The following is a 27966-nucleotide window of genomic DNA, read 5'->3' as shown; positions in this document are numbered from 1 at the left end:
AAGAGTGGGAGTACTCTGAAAATCTTCAGGAGTTTCCAAGAGAGCCACACCAAGAATTTCTCCTACCTTCTTGATCTACCTCAGATGTTTGCCTGGAAGCTTGATCTCTATATTGGGTCCTGAGTTCAGATTTCACTCATTCCCTGGTAGAGTCCAAATTTGTACTTCCTTAACCCAGAGAGAGGCTTCACCTTGCCATATTCATGGACACCCAGAGCAGCTCTGTCCTCTCCAGTTTTGAGACAATCTTCTCTAAGGACTCAACCAATTTTCTCGAAAATGGGTTTTTATAAGCTGGGAATAGTTAGTTCAACCATGAGAGCAGATAGGGCCAAAGTCAACGAGAGAAGAGGCCACTTTGGGGGATGTATTACTGCTTTTATTTCTAAACTAAATGCTGAAACAGCTGCTCACAGTAGCATTAAAATAATTATCAGAAATTTCAAACCTGGGGGCAGCTAGGGGGCGCAGTGGATAGAGCACCAGCCTTGAATTCAGGAGGACCTGAGTTCAAATCTGACCTCAGACACTTAATACTTCCTAGCTGTGTGACCCTGGGCAAGTCACTTAACCCCAGCCTCAAAGAGAAAAAAGAAATTTCAAAACTGAAAAAAAAAACAACTAAAAATGCTAACAAGTAATATTATAATCAAATACAAACATTTTAAAGGTGATTTACCCATGAAGCAAAGCAAAGATGCTCAAAATTCATAAATGAAGACATGGCAAAATAAAATCGAGTGGGGGAATCTCTTTCAAATAGGGGCTTTTCAATTTGTTTTAACTTAGCAAGCTCTAAGTCAAGCCTCTTAAAAGCTTTCTTCAGCATGTGTCCCCAGTTCTCAAGATGTACTAACAGAATTTCTATTACTTTCCTCATAGTTATTGGCGTACAAAATGGCAGTGATGGTTATTAGCAACAGGATCCCAAATAGGAACGTTTTCCCAAGAAAAGACATATTTCTAGCTACAAGGTGAAATTTTACCCCCCACATTCCGCTGGAAGAAGTTTGGTTTTTCTCATCTGCAAATGAGAAAAGGCAGGAGTTCACAGGCCCCTGTGCTTGCAACCCCAAGCTAGTATTTCTTCTATGTAATCTATATGGGTTTTATCCCCTCGCCCCTGACCCATTAAAAAAGCCAGGGCAAATTAGTCAGAGCCAGCCACACCATGATTGTGAAAACATCAAGGTTTATAACTAGAAGATTGTTTTTCTCCTCATCAAAGAATTCTGAATCTAGAACTGAACGGGACTTTCGAGGCCATCCCAGTCAACCCCTCTCACTTTACAGATGAGGAAACTGAGATTCGGAAAAGTAAAACCCCTTGCCCAAGGTCAAATTGAGGAAACAAAGCTTGGATAAAGTTCTCTGGAACCTTTCAAAATGATAGTGTTGTTATTGTTGTTGTTTCCTGAGTCCCTTGAGAGGTTGCAGCAAGGAATAAATTACGTGTGCATTCTGGGGAAAGAAAAGGCATTTGTAATGACTTGCTGAAATTTGGTTTCTTATATTTCTGTCCGAATGGAAGCCAATTTTAAAGACACTTTATTCCTGGAGGTCATGGATGTCTACAGGAATTTTGAACTAATGAACCACTAGAGAAAGCTGGGAGCACATAAAAATTGTGAGGAGCTGACCTGGCCATCTTGAAAGGCCTCAGTCACCGGGGTCCTTCTGGAGGGATTTAGAAAGACCTGCAATTCCAGGTGTGAAGATCCCAAGTGGCTGTTTTGAACAAATATAAGTGCTCTCAAGTACTTCCTTTGTCTTAAAGTTTTAGATACATGAGTTGGATCTTCCAGCTTTTTCCAGGTTATGAATTATTCAACCTAGAACTCAGCACCTCGGGGGGAAATGTTTGTTACTTGAGAACATTCATTTACTCAAATGGTGGTTAACTGAGGTTATTCTCCAATTCATTAATTTGGCATAATTGAGAAAAAAAGGCAGAATTAGGAGAAAATCGTGACTGCAGAAGATTTTAAGGAAATATTTCATGATTTACAAGTGTGTGGCCTAAAAATGATAATAACAACATGACGGGTGCCTTTTATGAAAATTCCCCAAATAGATCACCTGTGAGATCATTGAGGTGTCCACCACCCCTGGGAAATGGGTGCTAATGCTATTACCATCCCTCTTTTACCAGCAAGGAAACTGTGCAGTGAGGGGACGCCTACTGGCCAAAATAAAAATAAATAAAAATGAGCTGAGCCACCCCTGTCTTCTCCCCGGCCTAGCTTAACGCCTTTAATTTGTTTATTTAGTGAGAGGTTTCATCCAAGGCTGAGCACAAGTAGCCTCCGGTTCAGCCAGGTTCCGAAGGATCCAAATGAAGGTGGTAGTAACTTCCATTATTCTGGGACCCTAACCTTGACCTTCCACCCAGGGGCATCCTGGGGCTGGTGACGGATGTCCAAACGGAGTGCCCTTAAATGCCTCTGCTAAGGAGCCAGATTTATGAAGCCTTCAGTTCAGAGATAAAAGCCTCCCCGAATCATTTCAAAACCATTTAAATATTAATCGAGGCTTCTCCCATTGGGAGAGAGGAGTCTGAGGTGAAAGCAAGCACAGAGGCACCTTTGTTCCGGGGCAGAGCCCACCTGGCTCATCTCCCTCTGTCTCCCTCATCCTGCTCTCACGACGCTAAGGAAGCCCACTCTGCTGGGGGGAGGGGTAACCCTCCTACTAATTACTTTAACAAGCACTTTCTATTGCCTCCCTGGCTTTTAAAGCCTCCTCTCCATTTGGGTGTTCTTGCTCAAACTTGGATTTTGGCGCATTTGCCACTGTTCACGCTTGGGGACCCTTTTCTCTTTGTTTTTCAAGCCTGTGACAAGCTTTTGGGAAAGAACTTATTTCTCCTCCCTCCCCCGATTTAAATCTGCTTAGCTTAAGGCCAATATTAGCCTATTTCTCAAAACCACTGCCATGGTTCATCTGTCTGAGGAGGAGACAGGGATCCAGGCCGGTCACGCGTCTAAAGGTACATGACCCAGAGAAGAAGCTCCTTGCTCAGGAAGGCACCTCGTACCTGAGGGATGCTGATGGAAAATGAGAGGCAAGACGCAACCTGACGTCACCAAGGAAAGACCGTATTTCCCATCAGAAATCAACCACAAATACAAACTTAGAGTAAAAGCAAAAGCTGTCACCCAAAAAAGTCCTTGCTGAAAAAGAATTTATCACGCAGCTATTGTGTGCTAGGTATTGGGAATACAGAACAAAAAGGTCTGCCTCAAGGAGCTTATAGTCATCCGTGAACCCCACGTACATTTAGTGACATGGCCAAGGGAGAAGTGAGGTGATTGGGGAGGCAGGAGAAACAGCAGCTGGGGCTCATGCAGAGAATAAGCATTGCCTCACTCTTGGGTCCTTGCCCTAGCCAGCGGCCAGCCTCCCTCCCTCAAGCCTGGCACCACACAGGTCCCTTTCCCAAGCAGCTCTGGCCAGCTCCACCCAAGGCCAGCCTGTCAGCATTCTCTCCACCAAGTAGGAGTCAGTCCCCAAAGCCGACCAAAAGTCCCCAATGGAAGCTTGGTTCAAACCTTCAAAAAAATAAAAGTAATTGGGGGGAAAACTTCTGACTGAAGCAAGAACATCTCCCTGGGTGTGCTCAGGAGACCCACTCCAGTGGCCAGACAGCTCCAGGAACAGAGGGGGGGGGGAGAAAAACAAAAGGCCTCTAGGGGCCCAAGCGTTTAGCTTCCCAGGCAGGCTTGTTAAGGAAGTTTATCCTTCCTGCCACCAAGCTGGGTGGCTTCAGGACGAGAGCCCTGCAGGCCCACTTCCTCCGGCTTCAGTGCAAGAGGCCAGGGCACCCTCAGGAGCTGGCTGACCTTCCCAAGAACAGCTGCCCTTTCTCTAGCTCCAGCCTCAGCATCAAAAATGATACCAAGAGTCCTGCAGCTTAAAGTCCAACTCAGGCCTGCAGCCAGCATCACCCCTTGCGAAGGGCCAACCCGCTCCTGGATCCCGAAGCCTTACTGGGTCCCCAGAAAAAGGTTTTGTTGGACAGCCTCCCGGCAGCCCCGACTGCCCCGTGTTTGGTCCAGCTTCCTTCAGTGAGCGGTGGGGAACCCATCAAACCCCATCACGGAAACAGATCCCACCAGTCCTGAACTCAAGGGACTAGGAATTCTTTGAGTAAACCTAAAACCTAAAGGCACCAAGCAGTTTAAACCTTAGTGCCTTCTTTAATGATAATAATAATATTAGTTAACATTTAGGTATCGCTGACTAAGGAGCAGGCACTATGTCACGCCTAATAACAACGCTTCAAGGTAGGAACTGATATTATCTCCATTTTACAGATGAGGAAACTGAGGCTAAGTGATTTTCTTACATCATATAACTAATAAGTATCTGAGTCTGGACTGAACTCAGAGCTTCCTGACTCAAGGTACCATCCACTTCCCTCACTAGCTGCATATAAATAATCATAATAAATCAGTCAACAGGCACGCTTTAAGCATTAACTATGTACAAAAATGTTCCTGTCCTTTAGCAACTTATATTCTAATAGGGAAGAAAATTTAGCTCCCCATTAGAGGATTAGTTCTTTACGAGTAGGGATTGTTTCAGTCTTTTCAATCAACGATAAACTTTAAATAAAGCAATGAATAAAAGGGAGAAGCTCCTGCCATGTGCCAAGGGTTACTGCAAATACCATTCTGTACGTGGGTCTCTCGGGTGCCTGGCACAGAACGTGGCCCACAGGAGCCACTGACTGAGACCTGTATTGTGCTCGGGATCCACAGAGGAGGGGACATGATCAACATGGAGAGCTCCTAAGAAGCCCCTCTCGCTACTGAAACGGATCGGCAGTCCCTTTAGAAGGCCGCCTTGGCAGTGGGTGCCATGGTCACAGAGTTAGGGGTGTCAAAGCCAAGTCTTGACCCCTGTTAATGCTGACTCCAAGCCCTGCCCCTCAAGAAGCGAAGAATACCAAGACAGAAACAAAGCCAGGCTTGCCCTCCAGCAGCTTCCAGTCATTCCAACGTGGGCCTGGCTTGGTGGCCCGTCCCATGCTGAGATTTGGTGAGCCTGCTTCTGGTTCCCAGGCCGGAGAGCTTCTCTCTGAGCAACACTGCCTGTTGGTGATGTATGGTAACCGACTCAAGGAGCAGAGCCCCTTCTAACGGCTCCTAGGGGGTCTCGGAAGCCAAGGGGGCGGATGAGTTTGCCGTTCAGTCTTTAAAGACTCCCAACAAGCACGAATGGATCCTTTTTATGTCCTGCTCCTGAAACGTGGAGCAGCATTCAGAAAACAAGATCTTTCAGCCATCAGCAGTCACTCCCCGAGAGGATGATGGGAAAGACTCTCGTTTCAATGTCATTTATTCCCCCTTTCCATAACATTATAGTAACTGGCCATTGGGCTATTTGAAAAGCTTTATTAAACCAGAATAGAGACACTGCATGAATCCATGAGGACAGCCTGGGAATGAATTCTGAACTCACCACTTTGAGCACCTTTCCTAGGACGTTCACTTTCATGTCTCTGAGGTTCATCCGTCAGATGGGAACAGTAATACTCATAAAAGTTCCTCTAAGGATTGTTAGATGAATCAAGTCAGATATGGAGGGGAAAGTACTTTGCAAACCCTAATCTTGTTGCCATTGAGTCCTTTTGGGGTCCTTTGTGATCCTCTTCAGCTCCTAGGAGCAGTGAGCTGATGCAAAGGAAGAAATGGAGGCTGGAGAAGTGAGAGGAGGGAGTGCAGGAGAGAGGCAAAGACATCAGCAGAACCAGGCGATCCAGGAGCCCAGAGATGGAAGGGCTACCTCCACACTGTCCGGCCTGGCCCCTTCCTAGCAGCAGTCCCCTCCGTCATCTCTCAGGGAAGCCATATTCTGCCTTTGTTTGAAGGCAGCCGGGAAGGGGAAACCCACTAGCTCCTGAGGCACGGATGAGAGGAAGTTTTGGATTACCCCCAGCCTTCCTCTCCGCACCTCCCCAAACACACCTTCCTCCTAGTTCTGCCTCGTGGCACTAAGCTACGCCGATGTAGCTCTGTCCCGCACCCACCCCATAAGGCTCCTCCATGGGAAACAACTCAAGTTCCCTCATCTCATTCTCATAGGGCAGCATCTAGAGTCCCTTCTTTCTTCTAGCCCCCCTTCATTGGACAGTTCCCAAGGCAGTCACACTCTTCCTAAAAGGTGGCGCCCAAAGCAGAGAACAAGGTTGCAGCTGGGATCCATCCACAGGAGAGGAAGGATTCATTCCCTGAAGCCATGTCTCACAGCGCAGCCCAAGCAGCCCTCGGAGCTGAGCACAGAGTCTGGTACATATTAGGTGTTTAATAAATACTACATGTCTAGCAACTGGAAAATATCAGTAGTCAGGACTGTAGACACTAGAGATACCCAAGGGATACAAACCCATCTATAGGGTCTCCTGAGGATCAACTGAACACACATTCAAAACCAGATCATTTGCCCTACTTTGAGAGGATGGGGGAGAAGCCCCTACCAAAAGATACCTCCTGCTCAGCTGGGATCTCAACGTTAAATGATGGGAAGGGCTGACTTGCTGAAGCAGAGAAGATTGGGTAACTGGGAGAGGACTCAGAGAAAAAGGACGGGGATGGGCAACTTACTCTCCCAGATAAAAGAATGGCAAAGAGAGCCCCAAAGCTGGGTAAGCAGCAGTCACACATGCAGGGTACCCAAGAGCTGAACAACGGGCCAGTCATGGTGTTTTTTCAAAGGGCCATAGTGAGCATGGAACACCGGTGCTCTCGGGGGCCATGGTGTAGCCCCAAAGAGATCCGACGATATGGGCGCCAAACCCAATTAATGACCATGGCTGGGTACCACACTGTACCCCATCTCAGGCTCTTGGCCAAACCATGGCGACTCAAGGATGGAGAGAGCAAGCAAGCATGGAGGACTCATTCTCAGAGCTTACCAGTGAAAAAGAAGAGAGCCTGTTCATAATTGAGTTCAATGACTGCATTTTATGGAGAAGGAAATGTGAAATGCTGGATCTGAATCCAGATCTTTGAGAGCAAATCTAATGCTCTGAATTTTTGCTTTCCACCTTCTAAGAAAGTAGCATGTAAAAAAACCCGCTAAATCCCTTTACCTGAGTCACTTTTACTCTACCCCATTCTCTCCCATAAGGACTTGGGGCTAAAGTCAGCAGAGGGTCTTAAAGGCCATTTAGGCCCCCGATACCTTTCTATATAGCTGTAGAAACTGAGGTCCAGAGCTTTGAAATGCCCTAATCAAAAAGACACAAAGACCACAATTCTCAGACACTCCTATCAAGCCTCAGGAAAGAGCCAATATTGCTGCTTCAAGCTTCCTGCAAAACATCCATTTTCTTCCCAAAAGTCAGTTCCCCCTTCACTTTTTGGCATTTGCCATCACGGTGCCTAGCACCACAGCTGGCACATAACAGGCCCTCAATGACTGCTTGATCGATGATTGCTTGATCACAGAGAGAGGTCAAAGGGAAGTTGTCTGAAATAACCAATAACCAATCTGAAATAACAGATAGTGTCCTGAGAGTTCTCCCAATGAACCAGGACCATCCCTGGGTCCACTGATGTCACCCTCTGACCTCTTTATGACAGATCCCTCCCCCATCCCCAAACACTCATTCAAATTAAATGCTACAAAATTTTCATGGAGAAAAGTGTGAAATAAGCTCCAGCTCTAGCAGAATTACCTCTTCTGATTGCAAATGGCCTCGGAGTCTGGCACAGACATAGAAGCGTTTTGTCAAAGAAACAGGAATCAATTGCGGCATGAGGGCGAGGGGTGGATGCTGGCCAGTTCTACAAAGGTTTAGAAAATATTATCGAGTTTTATGATCGACCTTAATTCCCAAGAACCCCCTTGGATTTGTCAACGCACGCTTGTGTTCCAGCTTTCATAAAATGGCCAAAATAGCTGATGGCGAATCATACTCTCCATTGTGACATGAGTTTTCCATTACCTTCCTTACTCTCGTCACTGGCTCCCGTGCCCGGAGCATGCGTGCTCCAGGAGGGCGGCACGAGGGGGCTGCGGTAATGAGGCTGAGGTCAGTGTTTCCAGCTCAGTGCCTCTTTTGCAGAGGTTTACGACTGAACCATAAAAATTCAATTAAGTTGAAATTTGGCAGATAGGTGGGTTCCTGGTAGGTAATTTTAAAGAAAGAAGAAGAAGGAAAAAAAAAGGAAAAAAAAAAAAAAAACAAACACTGACCAGGGGGGAAAAATCAGATAGTTTCTCACTTGAAGGAGAATTTTTTTAAAAAAGAAAGAAAGAAATCTGCTTTGAGGAACAGGTGTTGTCAAGTTATTTTTAAGATAGTATTTTGCAAACTAGATTTTTATAATCATCCTTTTGAAATTTAATGCTAAAATCTGTTGCCAAACAAATTTAGGTACTGGCTAGATTTTAAATTAAATATCTAGTTTAATTTTTCTATAAAATGTTCTGTCATTTCAGACATGCAAGATAGCCCTACAAATTCTTACGCCGCATAACATGCATCGATAATTGCAGACTGCTCTTCTCCAGGCACACAGAACAGGCACGCTCTCTTGGCAGAGATGGGCAAAGGAGGAGTGGAGAGCTAGAGAGGTGGAGGGCTTAGCGAGGGAGGGAAGGAGGGACGGAGTTTTTGCCAAGTTCCATTTGGGGTCCAGTTGGTTTAAACTTGAACCAATAATGAAAACAGCCAGTGTATAATACATGCCTTTGAAATGCCTCCCAATTTGTATTCCCCTGGCTCCAAGCATTCAGTTCAAGTCCACAAACACTTATTAAACGGAGAATCGTGAGCCAGGCCCTGTGCTAAGGCTGGAGATGCAAAGAGAAAATTAAAAGTGTCTGCCCTCCGGGAGCTTATATCCTATAGGGAAAACACTCTGTAAATAACAAATATATCGACTGTAAATTTCAGATACTCCGAAGTCAATTTTAAGAGAACTTAGAGGGTCTAATAAGATCACTAACCAAATCTGCCTCTGGATCCCACCTTGATTTTCTCCCTGCTAATTACTTATTCCTTATTAGGTTTCAATTACTTCAAAGATACTCAGCAAGGAAAGATTTAATCAGTGGTCAGAAGAAGAGCCCGGCTTTGGATTCACATTGATAAAATATCAAACCAAATAGAGCCACAGATCAGGGTGGGGGACCCAGAGAGGAGGGGGCTTTATTTTATTTTGTCATGGACCCCTCTGGCAGTCTTGTAAAGCCATGGAATCTTTCTCAAAATAACATTTTAAATGTATAAAATAAGCAAGAGTAACAAAGAAAACCAATTATATTGAAATAAAGAGGCAAATTCTCTCCATCCACATTCATAAGCTCCTGATCAAGAAGTCCCAGTCTGAGCTGATCAGTCCTGGACAGGAATCTTTTTTCCCAGAATTCTGAACGAGAGGTCGCGGTCAACCAGTCTTTGGTGAAAGATGTGAAAATGGCGGGGACTGAGTGACTAGGTGGTCAGAGGGAAGTCACAAGATCCACATCCAAATTCCAGTTCTGTTATTCTCCGTGTGATCTGGGGCAACTGCTTAATATCTCTGGGTCTCGATTTCCCCAGCTGTAAAAATGAGGAGCGGCGACTGAAACAATCTCTTAAGACTCCAGCTAGCTCGAATTCTTTGAGACTATGAGCTCACTACTTTCCGCTGTGTTCCAGCCTCTGACCCCGCACACTGTTAGGGTTTTATTCCTCATATCAAGCTATTGTTTGACTCTGTGATCTCCATCCCCATTCTTCCCTCTAGGAACAAGAAACAAAATCTAATCCTTCTCCTACGTAAGATCCCTGTAAATACTCTGAATGCAAAACTATTATTAATGTGCTTTGGAGAGGGTACAAATGTTCCCCTTAATCTTCTCTCCCCCAGCTGAACCTTCCCAGTTCCTGACCCTGTAAAAGTTATGAAATATGGCAGAGCACAATACCTTTTTTGTCTGTTTGCTTTTTGTTTAGAACGGTTGATGTTTATTAACTCAGACTAGAGAGCGCATTCGTTTATGGGGCTGCGGGGAGGCCTGAGATGTCCCTCTCATATCATCATCATCATCACATCATTTACATGGCACTTCCTACAGCCAGGCACGGTTAAGTGCTTTACAAATATGATCTCATGTGATCCACAAAACAACCCTAAGAGGTAAGTGCTAGTCTTGTGCCCATTGTACAGTTGAGGAAATTGAGACAGAAGATAAATAAGTGACTTGGGCCTGGATTTGAATTCAGACCTCCCTGCCTCAGACACTTACTAGCTACGTGTATAAATCACTTAATCTCGGCCTATTTTATCAAGGATAACATGAGGATCGTGATAACCTGTACTTCAAAGGTGGTTGTGAGGATTAATTGAGATTACATTTGTAAAGCACTTAGCACAGTGCTGGGCACATGGTCAGTGCTTAACAAAAGCTTATTTTCTTCTTCTTATTGACTCAGAGTGATCTTGGAATCCACTAAACCTCTCAGACCTTTTTTTCCGACACCGTGTCTTCCCCATCCTGTAGTGGGACAACTGATTTTTTGAGCCCCACCATTTTTTAACATTATCTGGTAATAAGAGAAAGGAGGCTCGGTTCATACACATATGGCTGTTAAATGCAGATATTTGATTTGACAAGGGGAGGAAATGGCGTCCAAATAGCATCTGAATTATAGAGAAGCCTTTCAGCTGCCCCTTCCAAGTAAGCTCTAATGACTCAAGATTGACCATCCAGGCCACAGGAAAATTCAGAGAGACCAACTGCAGGAGAAATCCAATCCCTCCTTATGAGAGTCCTGGAGGTATTTGGGAACAATGGTCGTGTCCCCCCAGTGTTGTTTTATACAAGCTAAACTCTCCTCTCCCCTCTTTCTCAATGGTTCCTGATGGTTCTTTCCATAGGCCCTCCCGTGACGTGGACTGAAGGCCTCTCAGTAACCTGGTTTCCCTGCATTTGATATTAGACTTCCTAAAATGTGGCATCCAGATTTGAACCCAGAACTCTCCCTATTTGTCTAACCAGGGCACGGGACAAGGCAGAGCCACCCTATCTTTCCCCTTGGACATTAGGCATCCCTTGAAGCCTCCTGAGTTTGCCAGAGTATATTCTAACTTCCTCTAGTAAAATCAAACTCATCAAAGCAACTCCACGTGTTCTATTATGGCTTAAAATACTTGTTTTTAATCTAATTAATTAAGTTCCTTTAACGATCTCTCCCACTCTTCCTTTCTCATTTAGAAAATTCAAAAGGTGACTATTTGTGGAGAAGAACACACCTTAGAACTTAAAATAGAAGAAAAAGTTCAAGAAGTATATTGTGCTTCAACCTTCTGGGATGAGGAAGGTCACAGTCCCACCACAGCCCAAGTTCTCAGAAAACTTCTGAAGTCCGGGGTCATGCAAGCAGAAGAGATGGGCTCAGCCTCCATCCGGGAAGTACTCTGGCCCTCTGGCCCCTGACTCTGATTGGCTGGCTCCGCCCAGCATCTCCATCTGGACCAGAGAGCCCAGGAGGGCTAGCTTGCCCCCTGGCTTTCTCCATCCGGTTCCCCCAAAGGAAGCTTCTTTCTCCCCCCCACTCCTCCTCTGTGCTTCCCTTTACTTTTTCCACAAGAATATAAATTTCATGAAAGGAGGAATTGTCCTTTTTAATGATGTTTTTTATCCCACAAATTTAGGGTTTAGTCGATGCTTTTTTGACCTGACTTGACCCAACCAGAGGAGAGGGACCAGAATATGAGGGGGGCTCAAGCCAATAGGGAACCAGTCTTGAAATCCCAGAAGCCCAGGGAGCAGATGAGGTGGGAGAAATAGGACAGCCACGCTCAAATAACTAAAAGGAGGCACCTGGCAAAGGGATGAACTGCAGAGACCAAGGGATAAACTTGATTCAATGGAGAATGCTGAGTTCAAAGTCCAGGGACCCAAATTCAAATCCTGACTCTGAATGGAAGAAATCTCAAAGGCACCAAGTTCAGGCAGGGATCCTGTCTACAGCATCAACAGTTCTCCATTCTCTGCTGAAAGTCCCTTCCAATTCCAGAATCCTGTGATACCTACAGATTCCTCTTCTCCCCCAAATCAAAAGATTTTCTCCTCAAAGGGAAGTAGGGAATGAATGAGTGAAACAATAGACAAAGACAATGTTTTATCAGCTCATTGGCCCCAAACAAGTCACCCAAGAGGAGCTAATTTGTAAGAATGATGCTCATTAAGTGAGAAAGAGGCAGGGTAGTGTAACAGGTAAAACCCCGTGCCAGGAGCCAGCAAAGCCAAATTCTGACGCTGCCGGGTCACTTTAGTCAAGTCCCGCCCAATTTCTACGTGCCTCAAGCAGCCCCCTAAGACCTGGCTACAAGTAGATGATGATTTTACTGTGAGGAAAGCAAGTTTGTACATCAGGAATGGGGCAAATGGCTGCTTTACAGTCACGCATGGAAGAGCAACAATAACCTGATTGAGCTACGTGGAAATATGCTTTGCATGACTTCATATGTATAATGGGTAGCATATTACTTGCATTCTCAATAAGGGAGAGAGGGACTGGAAGGAGGAAGAGAATTTGGAGCTAATTTTTTTAAATAATGTTTTTTAAATGATGCTTAAAAAAAATAAAGGCAACAACCTCCATGAAGCTTCACTTTCAATGCCATCCTAATTCAGTTCCCGCACTGGACGTTACGAATTGTGCTACCACATACACAAGATGGTAGGGAGCAGGAATGCTCCTTCCGGCCCTTAATGTGGGCAGTGAGGGCCACCAGAGTCCACAGGGGATGGAGTCGGGAAGGTCCATCTTGAGTTCAAAATCAATCTCTGACACTTCCTAGCCATGTGATCCTGGGCAAGTCACTTTACCCTGTTTGCCTCCGTTTCCTCATCTCTAAAATGAGGAGAAGGAAGAAACAAACCATTCCAGGATCTCTGCCCAGAAAGCCCCCAACGGGGTCACAAAGAGCGGGACACGACTCAAACAGCTAAACAACAACAACAGCTCCAATTTTAAGCTTTCGTGAGATTAGAGGATGAAACAATAGCATCTTTCAGTATTTATATTATTTACAAGAAATCACGCATTGCACTTCTCCATAAATGATTTTTAAAACTGATCTGAACTCATTTTTTCAGATTCTGATAGCATCTTCTCCATTCCCAATGAGGCAAATGTTCATCCATAATAAATTAATATTTATTATTTTAATCATAGTTTTTAAAATAATTTAAAATGGTTTAAAAACACAGTTTTTAAATATTTTAAACATTTTAAACAAGTCAGAGGACTTGAATTCTGGTTTTCCCATTTGTTGCTTAGGTTTCGCCCTCTTCCCATAGCCTCAGTTTACTTCTTTGTAAAATAAAAGGAGATAGAACATTCAAATCTATAATCAAGTTGCTCATTCAACACTCTCTGAAAGTCAGGTCTATCTTGTGATATGTCTTCTTGGACTTTTCTTCTCATTTTCAGCATTTCAGCAAACACGGCACCAGAGAGGAAAAGGCCCTTGAGTGTCCACACCACTAACTCCATTAATGTAAGATAATGCAGAGGCAAAAGCCCTGGCCCTGGTTTTACAGGGTAGCAAGTAGCTCCTACACAAGCAAGGCTGGTCATTGCCTCCCTCACTGAGAGGGGAGGTCACAACCACTGGCACCGATGAATGAAATCGAACCGTAAATACCATGAAGGCATTGCCAAACCTTCAAACTGACTCCTACCCACCTCTCCAAGTTCCCAGCCACTTGGAAATGGGAAGCGACAGCTGCCTAAAGCATAATTTGGGTTTAGCATACTCTTGTGTCTGAAATAAAAAAGAGTATTGGAAAAATCAGGTTTTCTGAAAACAGATTTATAATCATCACTCACTTCCAGATCTCCAAAGTCCAGACATGAATTAAGTGATTCATGTGAATAAGTGAACTTAGGCAGCAATGTAAGCAAACCGAGGTAGTTCACCAAGGACAAGAAAATTGGAGCTCCAAGTTGAGCTTTGCAGTCTTCTTGGTATCCTTGCCAACTGCCAAAGAAAGCCCGTTAAAAAACAAAACTAAGAACTTCCTTGTGCCCATGAAGTCGGCCAGAGTTCTGCTCGTTGTTACAGGCACTCCCCAACATCATGTTTGGTATCTTTCCCCTTCAAGCCCAAAGTTCTCCAATACCCTTAATTGGAATGGTCTTCTCTGGGCACTGTTCCAGCTAAATTCATTCCCAAATCGAGCATTATAATCCTTTATCTTTGGAAGTGAAAGGGTTAAGAAGAGAGCAAGGGGGCAAACTGTTTCAAGATTATGAAGTGAATGAAGTGCTACCACTAGTTATTTGCTTCTTGGCAAATCTCTTCACCTCTATAAATCTCAGTATCCTCATCTTTAAAATAGGAATAATAATGAGACCTTTCTCATGGGGTTGTTGTGAGGATCAAATAAGATCATATTTGCGTGGTGTTTTGTGAGCACCATAATGGGTACTGCAGACATGCTTGTGCCCTCATCTTCGCTTCTCTGAGTTTGCCCTTGTCTTAATTCTCCACTTTGGTCTTCAAACAGAAGCCATTGTTCAGGTCTCCTAGCTTTTTTTTTTTTTTTTTTTTTTGCTAAATAAGTAAAAAAAGAAGAAAGGAAGAAAGGAAGAAAGAAAGGAAGGAAGGAAGAAAGGAAGGAAGAAAGGAAGAAAGGAAGAAAGGAAGAAAGGAAGAAAGGAAGAAAGGAAGAAAGGAAGAAAGGAAGAAAGAAAGGAAGAAAGAAAGGAAGAAAGAAAGGAAGAAAGGAAGGAAGAAAGGAAGAAAGGAAGAAAGGAAGAAAGGAAGAAAGGAAGAAAGGAAGAAAGGAAGAAAGGAAGAAAGAAAGAAAGAAAGAAAGAAAGAAAGAAAGAAAGAAAGAAAGAAAGAAAGAAAGAAAGAAAGAAAGAAAGAAAGAAAGAAAGAAAGGAAGGAAGGAAGGAAGGAAGGAAGGAAGGAAGGAAGGAAGGAAGGAAGGAAGGAAGGAAGGAAGGAAGGAAGGAAGGAAGGAAGGAAGGAAGGAAGGAAGGAAGGAAAAAGAAGAAGGAAGAAGAAGAAGGAAGGAAGGAAGGAAGGAAGGAAGGAAGGAAGGAAGGAAGGAAGGAAGGAAGGAAGGAAGGAAGGAAGGAAAGAAGGAAGAAAGAGAAAGAAAGAAAGAAAGAAAGAAAGAAAGAAAGAAAGAAAGAAAGAAAGAAAGAAAGAAAGAAAGAAAGAAAGAAAGAGAGAAAGAAAGAAAGAAAGAAAGAAAGAAAGAGAAAAAGAAAGAGAGAAAGAAAAAGAAAGAGAGAAAGAAATAAAGAGAGACAGAGAGAAAGAGAGAGAAAGATGTGAATAAATAAATAAATACATACATACATAAGATATATACATATTATGCCCATATATATTATAATTTTTAATGTTAATTTCTACCTAATTTCTGGCTTCTGGGACAATGCTGGCATTGGATCTGATTTTCTTATTGCAGAATTGAAACCCTCTATACCTTTATTGCCACAGCATACCCAGAATTGGTTGAATGATTAATCAGTTGCCAAACTCAAATGCCTTAGAAGCAGCTCAACATCTCAAAAATCCTTGACTTCAATGAGGTTTTCAATCACAAGAAAAATCAAGCCTCACACCTTATTTTCATAGAGAAAAAAAAAAGTTAAAAAAAAAGCTAGGAGCCATGAATGATGGCTCCTGTTTAAAGACCAAAGTGGAGAATTAAGACAAGGGCAAATTCAGAGCAGTGAAGATGAGGGCACAAGCATGTCTGCAGTACCCATTATAGTGCTCACAAAACACCATGCAAATATGTTCTTATTTGATCCTCACAACAACCCCCCAAGGAAGGTCTCATTATTATTCCCATTTTAAAGATGAGTGTACTGACATTTATAGAGGTGAAAAGATTTACCAAGAAGCAAATAACTAGCGTTAGCACTTCATTCACTACCTTCCTCCTCCCTCCCCACCCCACGCCCCGAAAAACCCTTGTATATTTATCTGTGGATGTTGTTTCCTTCTAAGAGACTATAAGATCCATAAGGATTGAGACTAATTTTTCCCCCTTGGGGGAGAGTGGTTCTCCTAGCACCTAGGACAGTTTCTGGCTCATTAACAGGAATTATTAATGGAATTGAGTTCAACTATTTCCACTAAAAAAAAAAATGGGGTTTTTACAAGTATTCCTCCTCCACTGCCACACTTTGACAGTTTGGGGTCAGAAATTTTATAAAGTTTTGTTGATTTGAATTGACTGTCGGAGGCAGAATCGGAACCCAGGGCTTCTGAGGGTGTCCTCTCCCGAGCTGCCCTTTGGGTTTTGCAAGGCTGAGACAAGAATACAGGTGTTGGATTACCATGGATATCTGAAGAGAGATTTCAGGGAGTTAGTGAACTTGAAGGAGGAAAAAAATCACATCTTCATGGTCACTAATTTTTGGTTTGCTTTGCAATCATATATTTAGAAGCAGGATTCTGAGAAGGTCCATCAGCTTCTACGGAATGGCCAAATGGAGCTATGGCATCAAACAGGTAAAGAGCTCCTGGGATGGAATCAGGGGCTCCAAAACAAGGGAATTTCTGCAACCTCCCTCCTACTTAGCCAAAGTCCCACTGCAAACTTTGAGCCATTTGCTAGTTTGTAATGTTGTGGTAGGAAGGCTGAAAATACCTAATGGATAACAGGCTAAGTCCAGATCTGTACCTGACAGCCTTCCTCCAGTCTCATTCCTAATGACCAATGGATTACAGACATTCCCAAGTTTACATAAAAAATACTGAAGAAAAAAAAAAGAAAAAAAAAAAAAGCCATGGCCAATGCTATCGTGTACGGAGGAGAATGTTACCTTGGAAACGGAAAGAGACAAAACGGAAATCCTGTTTTCAAAGCATCACCAATAGGGTTGCCAAAAAATCTGAGAAATCGCTGCTCGTTTTCCTCATTTAATTAATTAGAAATAATAAGAATCTTAGAGTTCACGTGAAGAGGAGAACATCAAACTTCCTCTGATGGGTACTCGAAATCAGATTTCAGGAGGTTCCGGAGTTAAACTAAGATCATTCCATAACGAGGCAATAGAACATAGGAGATAGAGGAGCAGCCCTGGAGGCGTGAAGAAATACGTGTAAGGCCTGACCATACAATCGAGATCACCTAGCCTGTCCACACCTCAAACAGATATCCAAAAGTGCACATTTCAGAAGAGTCACTGATCTTCACAGGTGGAGAGCTTCCTCTCTAGAAAGAACCCAAACCAATGAAAGCATTATTCCTCGAAAGGGGGAGGGGGAGGATTCCATAGCTTGAGATTCTAAGAGGAAATCAGCTTAAGAATGGGAGGCTCTGGAGAACCAGATCTCCTGGTACAGCTATCACTGCTTCCACAGAGGGAGTTTACCACCCTAAAGCTCTCAAACGGCACAAAGATGTGTAAGCAAGAATAAGAGGCCAAATTTTAAAAAAACAAGGATTCTCTAAGCCTGGAGAGGCCATTTCCCCAGCCTGAATGATCCTTCCTCAGCCCCTGGATCCAGGTCCCTCTCCTCTCTTCTCCCCTTCTCTTTATTAACCAGATGTCTAGAATGCACAATTCACTGAGTGCATCCACTGACCGCCCAACCTGGAGTCTGGAAAATCCATAGAAATAGCTGCCCTGCGGCCTGTCAGGGTCACCAATGACCTTATCCCTCCGTCCAGGAGGCAGTTTTTCCTTCTCCCCATCCCTCAAGCCTGTGACACTGGTGAGCCTCCCGTCCTCTTGCCTTGACTTCCATGACAATCCATTTTTCATGGTTCTCTTACCACTGCTATCACTCCTCCCCTTACTCCGAAGGACTCCTCCTCCTCCTTCCCCTTATATGTGGATATTCCTCTTTCCTCTCCATCCATTTTCCCACGGTGATCTCATTCACCCCCAAGGACTTCAAGTATCATCACTATTCAATTCAGCAAACATCACTCAGAGCTCCATGCCAGATACTGGGGACACAAAGATGGATAAGGCAAGAGGTCTGCTTTCAAAGAATCTCCACTTTAGTGGTGAATCACACACACACACACACTCACACACATACACACACATGCACACTCACACACATACACACACACACACTCATACACACATCACGCACACTCACACACATACACACACGCACACTCACACACACTCACACACATACACACACGCACACTCACACACACATCACACACTCACACACATACACACACGCACACTCACACACACTCATACACACATCACACACACACATACACACACGCACACTCACACACACTCATACACACATCACACACACACACACATACACACACACGCACACTCACACACATTCATACACACATCACACACACTCACACACATACACACACGCACACTCACACACACTCACACACTCACACACATACACACACACTCACACACACTCATACACACATCACACACTCACACACATACACACACGCACACTCACACACACTCACACACACATCACACACTCACACACATACACACACACACTCACACACACTCATACACACATCACACACTCACACACATACACACACGCACACTCACACACACTCATACACACATCACACACTCACACACATACACACACGCACACTCACACACGCTCATACACACATCACACACACTCACACACATACACACACACGCACACTCACACACTCATACACACATCACACACTCACACACATACACACACACGCACACTCACACACACTCACACACATACACACACACGCACACATACACACACACACACACATTTATAGATAGAAATAAAAAGGACAAACGGAGGAGAGATCCAGGAAGGGGGTCATGGAAAGCAGGGCAAAGAAGATACTACTCTGACCTGGCTGAGACATGGGAGGGACATCCTGCAGACAAGACCTTCCAAAGTCTTCTCTTGTCCAGCTTACCCAGCCTCTGCTCCCTTAACTGAGAATTGGTTAAAGGAACCGAAGAAAAGAACAGATTTGGGGAGGTGGAAGTACGCACCGACATAAGTCAGTTCCCAACAGAGAAGAAGATATGGAGAAAGGACTGAAGGTAGAAGTAGTAGGACAAAAACAAGAGATAGAAAATAGATAATTTGAGGCTGGATACAAAGAACATAAAGGGAGGTGTTGGAAGAAGGTCTGAGGCTCCATTGAAGATGGATTGGGTTGACAAAGGAGAGTTATGGGCCATCCTGAGAAGGGGCAAACATGACTAATAGGACCTTAGGGACTGGGGCAAAGAATAAAGTGGAGAGGAGCCACATTGGGACTTGGAGGAACATTTAGGTGGCTCCTCTCCCCTGCATCATATTTATTGCCTCCTCATCCCAGTTCCATAGATTATAAGCATGTTGAAAGAAAGGTCATGTCATGTCTGCTTCCTATGATAAGAGAAAATTCATAAAAGTTTGATGAAATAAATAAAATCTTTTCCCTAGGAAAGTGAATTTGATACAAGGGAGCCATTGGGCAAAAAAATCAACGACTCAGAGATAACAGTTACAAAGAAGTCCCTTTGTCTAAGAAGCCTAAACTTAGTGTGAGGGACAGAAGACACTTTCATCACTCTGAAGAACAGCCAAAAGGGAACACTTGCAGGGGGAGACCCCCAGGACAAGCCCTTGCTGGAACACTGAGTTAACACTGGCCTAGTCCAAGCTAACCCTGGGTACTCAACAGCCTAGCAGAGATTCCCTCTCCAGGCACTGACCTCAAGAAATGGGTCTATTTTTGCTCCACCCCAGCCCAATACTTACAAAGAGGAAATCCAAAGGTTCTTCTGACCTGATTTCCTTACATTCCCCCACTTTTATTCCAGCCTTACCCAAGGGCCGATATAAATGGAAGCACCCCAAAAGAAGCTCAAGTTTCTTTTAGAGGTAATGAATTTGTCAGTGAAGAGTGTCGAGGGCTTGGGCAGGCCATGGTCACCTTCTCTCCCTAGGGATTGCCAATTGTATTGTTCTGTTTTAGAGCTTTCTCACACACGGCTCAGCCTCTCCATCGCCTCTGCCCATTTGAACAAGTAAAAGAATATTGTTGCCAGAGATCACGGGAGGTTTCTGGGTCTCCAACACTGAACCCCTCAACGAGTATCTGGTTCTGCTTCTACAGAAAGTGGTTCTATGTCAGGGAACAGGCTTCATTCTAAAAATCTAGGCTACAAGTTTTTTGGCAAAGACTGTGTAGTTAACCACTGGCTTCTCCAGCTCGTTTACAGATGAGGAAACTGAGGCACACATGGCGAAGTGACTTGCTTGGGGTCACATGGTTGGTAAGAGTCTGAGGCTGGGTTTGAACTCAAGAACTTAAGTCTTCCTGACTCCAGGCAGAGCAGACTATCCACTATGATGCCTCTAGCTGCAAAAGTACTTAGCTATTATTTATTCTTTGCTAGAGTTCAAGACGTGTTGAGAGAGAGAGAGAGAGAGAGAGAGAGAGAGAGAGAGATATGATGGATGAATAGATAATAGATAGATCGATGGATGGATAGTATATAGATAGATGGATAAATAGATGATGGATGTATAGATAGATAGATAGATAGATAGATAGATAGATAGATAGATAGATAGATAGATAGATGATGGATGAATAGATAATAGATAGATGGATGGATAGATGATGGATAGATAATAGATAGATAGATGGATGGATGGATGGATGGATGGATAGATAGATGATGGATAGATAGATAATAGATAGATAGATGGATGGATAGTATATAGATAGATGGATAAATAGATGATGGATGTATAGATAGATAGATAGATAGATAGATAGATAGATAGATAGATAGATAGATAGATAGATGATGGATGAATAGATAATAGATAGATGGATGGATAGATGATGGATAGATAATAGATAGATAGATGGATGGATGGATGGATGGATGGATAGATAGATGATGGATAGATAGATAATAGATAGATAGATGGATGGATAGTATATAGATAGATGGATAAATAGATGATGGATGTATAGATAGATAGATAGATAGATAGATAGATAGATAGATAGATAGATAGATAGATGATGGATGAATAGATAATAGATGGATGGATGGATGGATGGATGGATAGATAGATAGATAAATGGATAGAGATATAATGAAGTAATTGACATTTAGTATAACCAATTTTCTCGCCAAAAGCAAAAAAATTAATCCTATAGTCAATACCAGCTTTTAGGGAAGTAGAATGGTCTGTACTAGAAGAACACAACTTGGGAGACTGTCATCCCCATGGGGGCTCTACTACTAACTAAACAAGCCCCGATAATCTTTGATAAGTGACTTCCTATGGGCTCCAGCTCCTTTTTTTATGAAATGAGGAAGTTACCTCTCATACTTTAAAGCATACCATGAAAGTTGTTTGCATCATTATAATTTGATAAGAGGAAAAAACAAAAATTATAGAAAAAGGGATTTGGGGGGAAAAGACTAGAAATCACTGAGACATAATCTGAGACATATAAAAGATGAATTTTTAATAAGTCTTTTGTGGACAACAAAAATGGGAAGTAAGGCATTATGTAAATAGTATTGAAGGAAAAACTAGCAGTAATGCAGAAAAAAGTATATGTAGAGTCTCACCTCCTACCATATGTTATAATAAATTCCAGGTAGATCGTAGAATTGAGAATACAAAAGAGAACTATAAGAAAGTTAGAGGAGCAGATGATGTCTCTCTCAATTCTAGAGAGCAAGTAAAAATTTAGTTACAACTTATCTTGTTAATAAGATTTATTGACCTGATTAAATAAAATTTAAAATTTTTAATTAAAAAAATTTAAATAACCAAAAAGTAAAAGCAAATAAGAAGTAAAGTAACTGGGGAAAATATTTTTAGAAACTAGAGCAGAAAATAATTTAACATCTAAAATTTATAAGAATCTGATATAAATACTTCAGGGACGTTAGGCCTTAGTGGTTTCATGACATTCTCCAAAGGATCCAGACACTTTAAGACATTCATACATTCATACATTGTGATTAATTATTTGAAAATAATAATAATAAAATAATAATATCAATAGATTATATATAAATAATGATAAAAATAAAAGAAATAAAATTAAAACAATTTTAAATAACTACTTGATACTGCTCTTCTAGCAAAAGGAAAAAAAATAATGAATTCAGGGTTATAAAACCCAACATTAGCAAGATCCTAAAGAAACAAATTTACTCATACATTGCTGATAGAATTGCAAACTTTAAAAAAAATCTTTTTAGAAGGATATATGAAAGGATGGGATTGTCACAAAAATAGCTGTCTTTTGAATCAATTCAAGGAACATGTATTAAGTGTTTATTCTCACAACAGATATTGTGCTAAATACTGAAAATACCCAGAAAAAGCAAAAATAGTCACTGCCTTCAAAGTTCAGTGGTACCTGGCACTCGTCTGCTGTCAAATTCAATATTTGATGCATTTAAATGAGAAAAAAAAAAAGAACAGTACTTCAGCCTTGATGCTTCTTATAGCATTTGGTTGCTGTCTTGGTTGAGCAGTCGGCTCCTCGGCGATGGGCAGATGGACAGGGCTGTCAGTGTGGAGCCCACAATGCTGAGCTTGTGCACACCAGAGGCAAGTCGCAGGGCAGTTCTTGCAGAAAGAAGTGGCTGCAGCACATGTCTTTCAGCTCCCGAACAGTAGTGCTGGAAGGGGCCTGGAGTGGCTGGCGGGCTCAACAAGAGGAGCAGTGGGGTGGAGGCTACAGGCGAGGACCCCAAACTCCTGGTGGTGGCCAGAGCCCTGAGCTGCACAGGGTGCAGGGCCCTAGCTTCTGCCTCCACATTCAGGCCCCTTCTCAGGAGGCTTGAATGGCATGGGGCAGAGAAAACTATAAAAGTCTAGGTTCCTCTCAGTTAAGTGAGTTAGGTCAAAAAGGAAGAGTTCAGCTGGGCTGGGCTGGGCTGGCTTGTGTCTCCACAGCTGAAAGTCCCATTTGCTTCTTTGGGGAATTGGGTGGGGAGGGAAAGTTAGGCTGCAGACTGGAAATGGGCTCCTGATGGGAAAGTGCCCTCGCAGTCATCGTTGTCGCCACTGGTAGCACCTTCTGGAACCACTTACCCATGAGTACTTAGGTACCCCTGTACTTAAATTGTAAAAGGAAAATAGCAAGTGCTCATATGTGAAAGAGACCACATGTAACCCTTAAAGGGAAGCTAGCATGAGCTGAGAGCGTCTTCCCACACAAGGGGGACTTGTGAAAGAAGCCACAGATTCTCAGTGGCAGAGGTGAGGAGAGAGAACTGTACAGACTCCGAGCAAAGGCACAGAGGCGTAAATGGAGGCTCGGTGTGAGGAGCAGCAAGCACGCCAGTGTGGGAGCGCCTTCCAGTACGTGGAAGGGAGGAGTGTGTACGAAAAAAGGAGACAGCAAGAGCCACGTGGCGAAGAGCTTTAAATGACAGAGGCGTTTGTGGCTGATCCCAGCAGGGGTTTTAATTAGCCATCCAGGGATGAAAAGATTCTGGGCACGGCCCTGGGGACAGCCTAAGCTTGGAGATGTCATCACGGTGTCATCATGTAGTCTGGAGGGTGACGGATGTTTTTAATCTCCAGGGTTTCTGAGCAAGCAACTCCAGGCACTGAGGGGTTACAATCTGGGACAGTGGAGGGATTGTTCTTCACAGAACTCTTTGGAGCTTTCATTCAGTCCAGTTCACCCCCACTAGGGGGTTGAGATGTGTCCACCAATAACTATCAAGCTGATATTCTCTCTGTTTCTTTCTCTCTCTCTCTCTCTCTCTCTCTCTCTCTCTCTCTCTCTCTCTCTCTCTCTCTCTCTCTCTCTTCTCTCTCTCTCTCTTTCTCTCTCTCTCTCTCTCTCTTTCTCTCTCTCTCTCTCTCTTTCTCTCTCTGTCTCTCTCTCTCTCTCTCTCTGTCTCTCTCTGTCTCTTTCTCTCTCTCTCTCTCTCTCTCTGTCTCTGTCTCTCTCTCTCTGTGTCTCTGTTTCTCTCTCTCTTTCTCTCTCTCTTTCTCTCTCTCTCTCTCTCTCTGTCTCTTTCTCTCTCTCTCTGTCTCTCTCTCTGTCTCTCTCTCTCTGTCTCTGTCTCTCTCTCTCTCTCTTCTCTCTCTCTGTCTCTCTCTCTCTGTCTCTCTCTCTCTGTCTCTCTTCTCTCTCTCTGTCTCTCTCTCTGTCTCTCTCTCTCTGTCTCTGTCTCTCTCTCTCTCTCTTCTCTCTCTCTGTCTCTCTCTCTCTGTCTCTCTCTCTCTGTCTCTCTTCTCTCTCTCTGTCTCTCTTCTCTCTTTTTCTCTCTCTCTTCTCTCTCTCTTTCTCCCCTTTTCTCTCTCTCTTTCTCTTTGCTGTTTCTGTCTCTTTCTCTCTCTCTCTTTACAAAGTAGCTTAAATACTTTGTTTTCTGGTTTTATTTGAAAAGCCCCAAACCCACCTTGTCAAATGGCAGCTTTCCACAGCTCCGAGCAGCCTTACCTTTTCAAATAAGAGAAGTTTTTATTGCTTGGCATGTCAAAGTCTTGCCTTCTGAACGATGGAGACCTTTCCCTTACATGACCTGAGTCTTGGCAGCCGAGTGAGTTCCTTGGGCTCTAGCTTCGGCCTTTCCAGGGCCGTGTCCTTGGGCTACGGTGCCAAAAGGTTACTGGCTGTCCCTGCCAATCCTCCTCTCTGTATTTTACAATGACAGCCTGGCCCAAGGCTAGTGGCCATTTGTCGACTTCCCTCATTACAATTTCTAAGAATTGGTATTTCTGAATGCCGCAAACTGAATTCTAAGGGAAACGGGGCAATGGTTCAACTGCGTACCTATCCCAAATACAGTAAGCATGGCACACTCCCTAGCTGAAATCACGAGAAATGCACCTCCATTTCACAGTTCGCTCATTTCCCAGCATTCACAGTTCCTCAGCAATTCTGAAATCACCCAACGACGGGAGAGCTCCATCACCGCTGACCCTGCTCATCGCGGTGCAGCCTTCTAGACAAAGGATGCAGCCCATGGCAAAAAGGGACGGGGAGGAAGGGGAGGAAATTGATTTGTTAGGGATGCACAGGATATAAGCAAACTGGCAAGCAAGCATAAGAAAGAAAATGGAAACGCTTCCCCCGACATCTCTTTGCCAAATAAAGAAAACCTTAAAATTACATTATCATTCTCGGAGGAGATCACAAGAACAAACAGAATCGTGATTCGAGGTCAAACATTCAATATCTGCTCTCAACAGGGCACAATTAGGTCAATTATGATTGAAACCACGTTGGGCCATCATAGCTGAGGTTTGGGTCCCGGGCTTGGAATTCCTTTGCTTCTGTCAGCTCCGGCTAAAACCAGAATGTTATTTTTATTCCAGCCTTTCTGTGAGTTTCCTTTCATTGCAGAATTTATACAAAATCCTTCCGTCTTCAACAGGCCAAGAATGACTGACTGAAGCCCACCACTCCTGATTTGCTTCAAAAGAAAAAAAAAAAAAAAAGAAGAGCGGATTTTCACTGAGAATGACACTGGAGAAGTCAGCCACGACTAAAATCTGAGATGGTTTTGAACCCACAGATCGGTTTTGCCATTCGTTGATAATACGTGAAAACCTTTACGACTAAAATTACAAATTGGAAGGCTTGTCTTACTGATTAAACTGTTTTGAAATGGGGCCAATCACAACCACAGAACAGACTAGCTGACTGCCAGCTTGGATTTCATTTTCTCGGCCATTAGTTAACACGGCCTATAAGGATTTATATGCAATTTTTCAAAATTACTTTCTTATAAACTTACTGAGCTTGTATTTATTTCATCTTTTGTTTTTCCAATTTGGGGAAAACCTTCAAAACACGGAAATTCCACGTGCCCGGCTTTATTCCCGGCGGCATTTTGGTGGCCAAGAGGGAAGATTCTGTAAATTAACATTTTAAGATGGCCAGGCCAGACGAACCACTAGCTTAGAGCTATTTTAGCAAATTTTTCACTTGAAAGTTCTCTCTCTGGCATGGCACAGTTGAGCTCGTTCAAACCAGTTTTCCATGTGACCGGATAGGTCAGTGTGACAGCTATATGGTCACGGGTGAATTGGGGGTCATCTGGAAAGTGGTGCCTCAGACCAACAAGAAATCAAATCCCAAGCATCCATTAATCCTCAAAGTCCATACAGTGGTCCTCAAACTTTTTAAATAGGGGGCCAGTTCCCCATCCCTCAGACTCTTGGAGGGCCGGACTATAGTAAAAACAAAAGCTCACACTCTGTGTCCGCCCCCAGCCCATTTGCCATAACCCGGCGGGCCCCACAAACGTCCTCAGCGGCCCCATCTGGCCGTAGTTTGAGAACCCCTGGTCCATAATGATATCCTCAAATGGCCCCCATTACAGTCGGCTAGCCAAAGTGGGACCCAAGGATTTAGCAGCATCACTGCCCTCAAAAATTCCTTTTTCTGATCCTCTTATCTTTTAGATAAAATAATCTGGAGACTTTGAAAGTTGTTATCAGGGACACAGCTTGCAAGTGCCAGAGGTAAGACTTGAATCTGACTCTTGCAGGCTCCAGGCCCGAAGCTTCCTCTCTATACACAGAAAATGTTATTCCTTGTAACCAACACGCCCACATTGTCACACATCCTAGCCCCCACCCAGCTCTTCATGTGCCTGTTATTTTGCCTCATTTGATTTGATGCTAATAATCTGCATATCCATTTTAAACCATATTGAATCAAAGATGTTCAAAGAAATATGTGCAGTTTCTAAAAAAGCCCAACTCTTTGACAATGAAAAACACTGAAAAAGAAACTCTCTATAGTCATTATTTTCAAAGTCCATAATCAACAAGATGTCTGGTCAATAAAATCAAAAGTTTTATTGGAGCTACATGTCATGCAAACTGGCAGGTTGCATATGCTTGGTGGCCAGAAGCAAGGAATGTGTCTCTGTTTTGGTCCAATTTGGGATTTCAAGGATTACGGCGGCACATTAACTTGAGCTGACTACAGAGTTTAACGATACCAAAGCAACGAATTTGTCGGTCATATTCACTCATAAGAGGATCCCAGAATATACACGAGCCCTTTTTCACTTCTATCCAGAACCCTCTGGGACCCACTTCGAGTTACTTCATTTCATGTGTAATTTCAGTCCAACCCAACCCAACCAAACCGCTCTGGGCGGCCCTTAGCTCCTAGGGGCCGTACGTCAACAAAGGGAGCTGGACTTTCTTACGACCTCTCAATCTCAGGGTACCTTTAAAGGAAGTCTGCCAGTGGTCAGTGTTGAACAACTGGCCCACCAGGAAAAAAATGTATGCCTGATTTTACATTTAATCTGAAGTATTAGCCTTTTCTCAAGTCTGGACAAGCCCCAGAGCAATAAAGCAAGTCCTGACTTGTAGCATTTGCTGATGTCCAAAATGTAAATGTTCACTGTGAACTGGTAGAAGCCAGTTTCAACATACTATTGCCTAAAATTCGCCCGTCGTGAGCTGATTATATCTAAATTGGAATTAGGGTGGGCTACTGGGCCTATATCAGTTAAAGAAATACCATTTTACTCCAGAAAATCAATTATAATTTACAGACATTATTCCACTTTCAATTCCTCCTTTACAAAATCTTAAAAGGATTCCTTAAGGAAAACACAACACAAAACTACGGCAAATTATTGTTCTTCAAGGTAAATTAACAGTTGGAAAAAAAAATCTCATTAGTTTCAAGAATCCCAAACTATTTAATGGCTCTCCAGAGCACCCACAGAAAATATTTTAGGACACATTTGAAACTCAGTGGCCAGTGAATTTCATGGAAAGCCAATCCCCCCTTTTACCAAAGATTAAATTTGGTTAATTTATTGTCTTTTCTACATTTAGGATACTCTTTTCAGAAGACAGATCCAAGGCGAGCCACTCGGATGCCTTAGAAAAGGGAGACAATCTCCTCCCGTCCATGTTTCCCATTTTCATGCATCACACAGGAAGAAATTAATTGAAAAAAGAATATCAAAGGTGCACATGTGCC

At 43.3% G+C, this 27966-nt stretch overlaps 1 protein-coding gene across 3 annotated transcripts in view; it reads right to left on the bottom strand.

Moving 5' to 3' along the window:
* Positions 1–27966, bottom strand: part of SUGCT (succinyl-CoA:glutarate-CoA transferase) — a 579062-nt gene that overhangs the window by 385498 nt on the left and 165598 nt on the right. The window lies entirely within an intron of this gene.

This window comes from Sminthopsis crassicaudata, chromosome 1 (genome assembly GCF_048593235.1).
Source record: "Sminthopsis crassicaudata isolate SCR6 chromosome 1, ASM4859323v1, whole genome shotgun sequence".
Classification (NCBI taxonomy): Eukaryota; Metazoa; Chordata; class Mammalia; order Dasyuromorphia; family Dasyuridae; genus Sminthopsis; species Sminthopsis crassicaudata.
This window is presented reverse-complemented; position numbering and strand designations above follow the sequence as displayed.